At 31.9% G+C, this 10,285-nt stretch overlaps 1 protein-coding gene across 2 annotated transcripts in view; it reads left to right on the top strand.

The window, feature by feature from the left end:
* Window positions 1-10,285, top strand: part of DACH2 (dachshund family transcription factor 2) — a 741,876-nt gene that overhangs the window by 1,185 nt on the left and 730,406 nt on the right. The window lies entirely within an intron of this gene.

Raw genomic sequence — 10,285 nt, 5'->3', positions numbered from 1 at the left:
GGGGGTTGCTGGCTGAGCTGTAAACTGGGCTCCTAAGCTGGCAACCCGGAACACAGCATTTGGGGAATGCAGGGGGTCTGAAGTCTAGAATCCATCCCAGAGGGTGATTCGATCCCCATCCTGTGTGTTTGTTTTGAGAGGGCGTGCTGTGTGTGGTGGTGGTAGCGTGTGTGTTCGTAGGTGTGTGTTCGTAGGTGTGTGTGTGCGTTCACACAAGTGCGTGTGAGGACGTGCGCTCGTGCCTGATTCGAAAAGCTCCCTAGTACATGATTCAGGAAAGTAGATGGATCCTATTTAAAAAGAACGATGACAGATGTCACTTTCCTGGGATCATCCTTTTTGGGTCATCTGCTGAGGGCAATGTAGGGCATGAAATGCTGGGGCTGGGTTGGGCGTTGAAGTAGAAGTTGGTACGTTTTCTAGAGAGGATGTTCTCAGCCTGCCCCGACCCCCCCAACAGTTGGAAGGATCCCATTCCCCAAAGAGAGGATTCCCTTAATGATGATGACCAGCCTCGCTGGTTTAAGTGTACCTCCTCCTTATCACAGCTTAGAAGTACATTATACAATAAATGTCCATTTGCATATGAGAAGCAATTTGTGTTCAATGAGTTAAAAAAAAGAAAGTAAACTATATTTAAGATTATTTGACTTTTTAAACACCTGTGAATTAGTGTCCTTAGTGTTTATTCCATCTCTAGTCTAGTAATATCTCAGTTGGGAAAAGTAAAGGTTTGACAGACGTGATTGGCATGCAAACCAAGAAATCACCATCACCAGGTTAAAGGAGCAAAGGGATTTATTTATCGTTTTGCCAAAAACACTTTCTCACAATGAAATTTTAAATCATAAGATCTCTGGGCCTATGAACTAAAACTGTAACCTAGCTGTCGCATCTATTGTAAAATCCAAATTGTTATGTGTAGTTGAAATATACTGACAACTTGTAGACAAACTGTTGCTTACTGCTACATTATTTTAATGAAGAACTTACAAGGAAACCTTTTGTTTTTCTTTTTTCCTTTGAGCAGTGTTATTCTGGGCTCAAGTAATTAAACAGAAACCTGTTCATATGAGAACTCTTGCCTGATTAATATCTAGGGCTTATCAACCTGGTTTATTAGATCAGATATTCTTAAGGAAGATAGTTGGCCTTAAAACACAAAGGATAACTGCTCCCTCAATAAAATAAGCAATTACAGATTGTAAGAGTAGAAAAGAAATTTTATTTTGACCACAGAGCACTTTATTATTACATAAACTCATAGGGTTACAAGAGACTTGGGATGGAGACCATCTAGTTCATTTGTTGCCATTCAAAAAGACTTACATTTAAACAATTTCAGACATGAAAATCTATCCTCTTATTAGCCATGTCTCCTCTCTCTCTCTGTGTCTCACATACACACAAATGCCCATTTTTAAAGTGGAACAATTTTTACCCTTAGGAAATTCTTTCTTCATTAAGAATAAATTTATACATTCTTATGCAAAATCAGACTTCCGTTTAAAAAATAAACAGATTAGTATTTTAATGTGATTTTGATATTTTCCTCTGTAGATAGAAACTTTAATTATGGTTTGGAGCTACTTACTGAAGGGAAAATGATAAATTATTCTGTATCCAGAGGCAGGTGGTCTTATGCTATTTTTGGACCCTATAACATGATTTGTTTTTAGGTTATTCTTTTACTGCAGTCAAGTTTTATTTATTTTTTAATCACAGAATTTACAATACTAACTTTTTTTGCTTGAATTGAATTCCATTTGCTTATGTGTAAAGGTGATAGACATGTTAAATACATAGGAAGAAACACCTTTGAGAGATGATGCGTGTACCTCCTATTGCATTTTCTTTTCTTTATGGGTATTTATTACATACAATTCCTATAATTGTGTCACATGTATTGCAATAGATAATTATAAACATTTATAAATTATATTCTATGAATGCAATCCATGAATGAAGATGGGGAAAACAACTAGAAAGACATCTATATTGCAATTTCTAGATAGGAAAAAAACACAATTTCTGGGAAAAAAAGCTAATTAATGGTAAAATAATATTACCAAATTTTACCAATGCAAAATGACCCTCATAATCATGTTGCTGAAAATTACAAAATATGGTAATGCTTATAATTGATACTCTCTGACTTTAGCTAGTATTATTTACAGATGTGTGTACCTTAAATCAGTCCCAAGATCTGGGTGTTTCTATAAATTGTGAACGTAGTCTTTAAGATCAACATTGTTTTTATGACTTTTCTATTCAGTGAAAAGAAATGTGAGGGATGTAAATAGCAATGAGGCCCAAGAGAGACACGATAAGGTAGATAAGAAACAAGACTAGGAGAAGAGAAAAGATATAGGCATAAAAGCAGAATGATGCCATGAGAGAGAATGAAAGATGGAGCACAAGAACTTAGAGAGATGCCCAAAGAAGATGATCTATGTGCCCATAGGGGCCTGACTACAGAAAATTGTCATTCAGGACCCATGACTTCTAGCTTAAGGGGGAAACGTGCAAGGAAAAACTACATATTCAGTGAATGGAAACTCTGACACACTATTCCTATTCAAAAGAAGAGATTAATCTTCATCTTTTGGTGGATGAATTTTCATAATGTATTTTTGAATGGAAGGCTTACTTGGAATGGTATCATTGGCAATTTTTCTTTTCCTACATAATAAACATCCCACCTCTGCCAAATACCTGGGGAAAAGTATAAGTCCTGACTTGAAGTATTTTCCTTTGGAATTCTTCTTACACTGTCCCAGAACATACAATATGAATCATTTTCAAATTGATCCTTTTCATGGACCTTACCATATTTCTACTAAGTGGCATTTTGATTCAATTTGGTGCACAGTTTTATTAATGTGCACTGAAAAAAAAAGAATAAGTGAAATAGACACGATTGTTTCTTTGACAGTACTGAGAGTCACAACAAGAACTCTACTAGTGCCCCATTTCAACTGTTTTGCTGTTAGCTAATTATCAGAATATACAAAGTTGTCTTCCCAGAAAAGAAGGTGGTGAAGAATACCTACCTCAGCTACCAGAGAATAGTTAAGACTAAAACTTTAGAGCATTCATTGTTCTGTTAAATAACTCAAGCTTTACCCCACTGCAATTTCAAAGGGATACACAGTATTTTTCCATCATGCCCTTTAACTTTATTAATTAATTTCAGGAAGATTATTTTGAGGATTATTTTTAAATGATAATAAAAGACCCACATCAAAATTGGAAAAATTATTCTGTTTTAGATCTTTATTTTTGCAGATAAAACACTATGATTTTTTTTTCATTTCTTGTACAAGAGAATTTGGAGTCTTTAATATGAGAGAAAGCAGGCAGATTTGGAAAGTAAATGTCTCACTCATATTCAATAGATTTTCTCACTCTTATGCAATGGATTTCCCTTACTAAGTTCTTCAAAGTTTAATGTAACAGTAAATTATTAAATTAAAAACTGGTATTCAATAAATTTGAAAACCAACACATTTTAATATCATCTCTTTTTATCTATCTATATAAAAGTCACATTGTCAGATTTCATGATTGGTACTTAATTTTGTTTGAGAACTATGATTAAATGCCAGTCAGTCATTAAAATATAGTTAAATATATACTTGAAGAAACAAGAATTTTATGATTAAGAAAACATTTTAATGATACATTTGGAGATGTGATTCAACATATATTAACATGAAGAAAATTCAGTTTTTGAAATTACAATTTGAAATGGTCCAATTGTAGTTTATTGGTATTTTGACAGTATGTAAACAGAACATAAGTATGCTTTGATGTTAGAATCACTTTATGTTAATTTTGACTTTTACAAAAATTTTAAACTACTTTCAAATACTAGAAATATGATGATTGTAAGTACTCAATAAATTTGCCTTATATTCAGTTTGATTAATACTTTATATTTCATTATCCATACAGAGTAATATAGTTTACTTTGAAAGTTGATGTCTTGCATCCATAGTAAGTTAAGAAACATCACATTTTTGAAGAATTTGCATCGCTTTCCTGGGCTAATATTTTGTGTGACTTACATTTTCAGAAATGACAAAAACGTTTTAGAAATGAATCTGGTCAGTAAATGCAGACATTTTATCTCATAGGATAATGAGGAAGATAGTTATATTGTCTATTAAAACAGTCACATAATCAACAATGCTCTATCTTTTATTAGAAGCATTATGTCAAGATTATAATTAAAGCAATCCAGTCATGTGCCAGTGCACAGAATTTCCATGTTTACATTCATTTTAAATGTATACGTTTACATAACCAGCATTTTTTCTGTTTATCTAAATCCTTTAGATGCTATCCATATTTGCCCCAAACATTCATTTATTAGGTATTAGATACTACATTAAAGAAATGATCTTTAATATGATGGAGTACATCTTTGGATATTTATGTGTGATATTATCCTCCATGTGTAGCACGTAAATGCCGATAAATAATTAGGATGTGATGGTCTTCAGACATTAATGTTTTATATGGTTTTACAAAGGAAATCTCCAATACCTGTAGAAGATATTGTCTGAATTACTTTATGCTTCCTTAAATAACCTTATTTTGTCTTAATGAAATCTCTAGATGTTTTAAAAATAATTGTGAGAAACCTTAATCACAATATATAATATTTCAGTTAGCAATCTACATCTGCACTGGCATTTCATTTTGTGCATTTAAAGATGCAAATGATTTAGGTTTATACTTTCTGTAAATTTCAAATATGTATTAAACTGACCTAATTAATCCCAAAACGGAAAATATTATGTTTTTGGAGAAAGGATATCAAACGTTTCACCAAAAGCAAAACAATTAGGTATTAATGATATTCTTGTTGCATATTCAAAAGGTCTTTGGTAGCTTTTTTTTCCTCCTTTTCTTCCCTTTCACCATCTCAACCTGCAAAACTCTTCACTGTCACTTCAGATCACACAATTCTGAAAAGATAAAACAACATTTAAACACATTGGCTTTGGAAGGGAAATTGAGCATTTGCACCCAATAAGCCTGATTGTGGAACTGCATGCAAATTGTGTTTTGATTTATCTCTTTTACACTTTTTTCCATTTGAATTGATCTTGCATTAATTTCGCCAAGCGGCTCTGTGAGGCTGCAGATGTTGCCCTGTGTTTAATAAATCAATGAGACAGATCTGAATGAATCACTTCAGATGGATTCTCTGCTCGGTTTGATGTCTAGATGTTATTCTTAGCTTGTTATCATGACAGATGCATTAATGTTCCCATACACTGCCAGCAATGTCAAAGAGATTGAAGCTTTTAAAGTGGCGGCATCCCTTTTTCCGTCTTCTGCTAGAACAACTAAATTCATTTTATTTTATTTAGGAATCAGAAAAAAAGAATCTAACCAATTGTAACATTCTTTATGAGAGATTCTTAATTTTCATGCTGTGTTTTTAACTATTCCAAAATGGTGGCAATCAATACATTAAAACCTAAATATAGTGTAGCTGCTTAATAGTGCCTCCACATTAATATTTAATCATAGTAGGAAAAATGAGAATAAGTAATATATGATTAGGGCACATTGAAAGTATCACTATAAATAGAATAATACTGTATCCAAATTGATTACAGAAGGGTGTTAGTTTTTTAATCCTTACTAATAAGCTTCTTGTTGACTTAATGCAGCTGCAATATACTCTTACCAAGGGATTTAGAACTCCTTCAGGATTTAACATTTCTTTTTTAGTAGGGAGGAGGCAGCCTGTTCATTGTGTAGTCATCATTTCCTCATTTTGTAATGATGAAAATCTTAGAAAAGTTGAATTCATGTTACTATTAGAGTTATTTATAATCCAAATAATTATTTGTAAATCATAAGTCATCCAGTAACAATAAACATTACTTCTGTAGTCTTATTCTTAGACTGTAGAATAGCATATGCACATCAAAAGGAACTTTGATATAACTCTATTGAAATTTATTACCTACCTGCATTAAATATCAAAACGTCCATATTTTATTTCATTTAGCCCATGACTTCAATGCCTTGGTTTTAGGAGAGAAACAATGCTGTTAATTGTCGTGACATATTTTTCATTTAATGTTGTTGGTAATATAACTTTTTAGTTGAAGTCTGATATTTGAAAATACAGATTTTTAAAAGCAGATCCAGTTTTTCTTACGTTCAACTTTTAAGATACCTATATTTATCGATATGTGTATAGATTAATATATATATGTGTATATATTTTTTAAATAATCTTTTGTAGGTAGTTTCTCTTTGCAGGCTTTTGCAGTATTCTTTAATATTTTATTGCTACCTACCTTTATTAAAATAGGAAAATGAGAAATACTCTTAACTGATACTGTTGAGGTCTTAGATTCTTGAGACAAAATTTTATCTCCATTGTTAGGCTAATCTTGGAAGCTTAGGATACATGCAATGATCTACAGTATATTTTAAAGAAAAGTTTATGATGAACTTCAATAAAGTCATGGACAGCTACACATTTTTTAAAAGTTTGCTTAAATCATGGGAATGTCTTCATGGTGAAGTCTCACCAAATTCTTTCTTAAAGCTACGTTTATATAATTGGTGAAATTGTTGTATTGAGACTGTGAATATAAGATGTAATAAAGTAGCTTTTTGAAAAGTCGAATATAATATAGCTAAAGAGCAAGTTGATATCTTTATCAGTACCTATCCTAATATCCTTAAAAGAGAACTGAATTTGTTGCATAAAACAAGCGCCTTAGATTTGTAATAATAATTTTCTGAGGAGTCCTTTTTAACTTCAGTAATACTTATTGTGAAATTTGCATTAAGCCTAATATTATGTAAATATTTGGCTCCTAATTCACATTTGTTGAATATTATATCTATATTTCTCTTATCAGAATTCTTTGTACTAATTGCTGTTCTTTAAAAATGCTAAGGAGAATTACTTATACATGAAGTATGCAGTTATTAAAAAGACACTAGTCCTGAAATTTTGATTCCCTTATAAAACCGTCTGTATTCATGACATAAACTTTTCGCAAATGTACGTATATAGGTATAGATATCTAATATTTGAAATTAGAATGTTTTCCTTTTAGTGAAAACCCAGAGAAGATGTTATAATATTATGAACTGGCAAGAATTAAAGAATAAAACAAGCCTACTACCATAAAATGTTTCTCTGTGATTTTGATTTATACTACTTGATATGAGCACTAACTCTTGTGGCAGTTGACTCCTGATTCATCTCTCCAACAGCATATGCATGCTTATCCAAAATGCTTTGGTAGGAAGGGGGTTTTCCTCCCTTATTTCTAGACCCTGTGAATAAAAAAAAAAATATTTATGATTGACTTTTTTCCTGAATACTCTAAAGACCCAAATCCAACTGAAATTTAAATTAGCATGCAGTATGCCCCTCTCCTCCACAGCATTTAGAGGACTAAAGTTCTTTCAGGTGCAATTAATTTTAAAGAGCAAAAATCTCTTTTATCTAGGAATGCTGATGTTGAAAATACTGGTATCTGTGTACTATAAGGTCGCTATGAGTTGGAACCGACTCCCCAGCAACGAGTTTGGTTTGGTTTGGTTTATGTACTATTTGACCCATTGTGATTATTTACTTTATTAGAGCAAATTGTGGTGAAAACTTTGTAATTACGCTACTAGAAAAAAATATAGTACAGGAATCTTAAGAGAAATTAATGAACCACAGTATTTTTATTGCTACACAATATTTTTAAACAAGTTGACTGTTTAATAGTGTATAATGTAGTGTGTACGTTAAGGTATACAACGTTCAATTGCAATTGTGTCCAATGATCTTATCAAGTTGCTGGCAACTGCTAGCTGCTAACAGCATTTAGGCTACATTTAGTCTATCTGCTGTTTATGTGATGGGTTAAAAAGAAAAAAAAATAATATTGATCTGCCTCTGGATTAAAGTTTGAAATGGGCAACAGCCTGAACACAAAAGGCCTTTTTTTATGATTTCTCAGCTTGCCATTGATCTCCTAGTTTTATTGCATTCATTATTTATTAAAAGAATTTGCAAGCTAAACATAACGTTAAGCTAGTTTGCACACAGGGACCGCACTTAGGAAATTGAATGGAAATTGCATTAGAGATGAACATCTGTGCTATTTTTCCACTCATGTGTTTATGGGTTTGTATAAAAGGTGTATTGGATTAACAGTTATAACCATCATAGCTTACAGCAATGTGTTAGATTCTGAGCTTTTAGCTATTTTGGAAGAAGTCTCTTTCTCACTTGTTTATCTAAAAAGCATAGTAATACCATCACAAACAATATTTAGTTCGGTTTATTTTTATTATATTTGATAAAGCATTATTTACATTTTGTATCAAACAAAGTAAACACCTAAGAAAAATGTATACTTAATTATCACATAAGACTACCTGTCTCTTGATGGCTTTTGGTAGGGGGGTATATGGGTGCAATTTTCACAGTACCTATTTTCAGAATATCGAGTGTAAATGCCATATTAAAACACACCAAATTCACAGAAACTATATAAAAACTTTAATATTACCATCTATGAAATGTTATCATATGTGTGTTTTAGCTTTGATCCTTCTGAAAGGATAATAAACACAGACTACTGAAGACTTGTTTATATAACACAGCCTAAGATAGGGTGGAATGCTTTATGATATGGTCCCCATTTTGAGCTCAAGTTAAGGAAGTTTAATTCCAAAAATCTCAAAAGGACCTAATCTGGAACACTTCTCCCAAGGACATAAATTAGATCCCGGTGAGTATCTTTTCTGCAGTATTTTCTTTAATCTGTAGACATTTGGAAAGTCATTTCTATCCACTTAATTACTGGGATTTAAATTGAAAAACAAACGACTTTCCACAGCCATTTTAATCTCTCATGATTAGATTTGTCGCGATAGGATATATTTATTTATTGTATTATGTATTTATTTAACCAGAACTTACTGAGGGCATACGTGTGTGCCACGCAACTTTCTGGCTGCTATGAGCAGAGTGAACAAAATATTCCCTTTGCTCATGGAGCTTACATTCTAGAATCATGCTGTTTTTTAGCTTAGATGTATAAACCGTATTCCCCTATTGTATTTACTAAATTGTGAAATATTTGTTGGGTTACGAATTTTTTGCCATATTTATTGTTAATTAACCTTTAAATTTCCTTTCTTACATCTGCCTCATGTGTTACATCAGTAAACACCGGCTTTTCCCCCCGGTATTTAGAATTATACAAGAAAGGTCAAACTATAAATAGTCAGAGTTATTAAGATATAAAACAAGATGTTTTAGTTTTATGAATGCAGAGAATGTACCCATGTGTTATAAATGAAACGCACAGCAAGAGGATATTGTAATAAAACAGGTATTTCCACTTAAGAATGACCATAGTCAAATGATCTTAGCTTTTCTTCTCTGGTATACATTTGTTGCAAGGGCTATGAGTCCTATAGCTTTTAAATTTATCAAATTAGTCCTTCCATGAAACATGTTTTTGAAATAAAATGTGCCACTGTAGATTAAAAACAGTCGTTTTCAGGTTAAAAAGTTTGCTTTCATTTGTGTTGGGATATTAAGCTAGTCATGTCCTCAAGCTTAGAGTTTGATTTGCTTTGCATGTGGTCCTATACGATATCATATGCCAAAAATAAAAACAAAGATGAGAAAGAGTTCTTGGTTTTCAATTTGTTCGGAATGCATTAACCCTTAAATATATTATATTTAAACTTAAGTTACTTTGGAAAACAAGATTATTTGAAAACAGGTATAATTAAATGTTTAGGAAGAATATTTGGAAGTAATTGAGTTTTGTTACATTTATTGCTTTGAAAATAGCCTATGATCTGCTAACCTTCTAGATTCATTTTGTGAAAAATTTGTCAATACGCTCTAGGTTTTTATTTGAGGAAGAGGAAAGGGAAGGTCATTCATAGAAAAAATAATTACTGTATAGTAACAAGATTTAGATCTCACTTTATAAGCCATTTAGAATATTCACCTTGAATATACAACATAAATAATATATATAATACTTTTCAATTCATTTGTCACTTAATTTAAACAAATATTTAGTAAACACTTACTATATGCAAGGCTATTTATTAATGTGAAAGTAGTGTTCATAAAAACTCTCCAAATTCTTACTGTCTCACCTCCCGATTACCTCGGTAGAGTTTACTGTTACATAGTTGACTCTCAGCTAACCTACATTAATGGATGGAACATTAAACAATGTAGATAATCCAAAATTGTGGAAAATTAAAA

This window comes from Trichechus manatus, unplaced genomic scaffold, assembly GCF_000243295.1.
Source record: "Trichechus manatus latirostris isolate Lorelei unplaced genomic scaffold, TriManLat1.0 scaffold00060, whole genome shotgun sequence".
In the NCBI taxonomy this organism is placed as follows: Eukaryota; Metazoa; Chordata; class Mammalia; order Sirenia; family Trichechidae; genus Trichechus; species Trichechus manatus.
The sequence above is the reverse complement of the archived record's forward strand: the minus strand, read 5'-3'. Positions and strand labels throughout refer to the sequence as shown.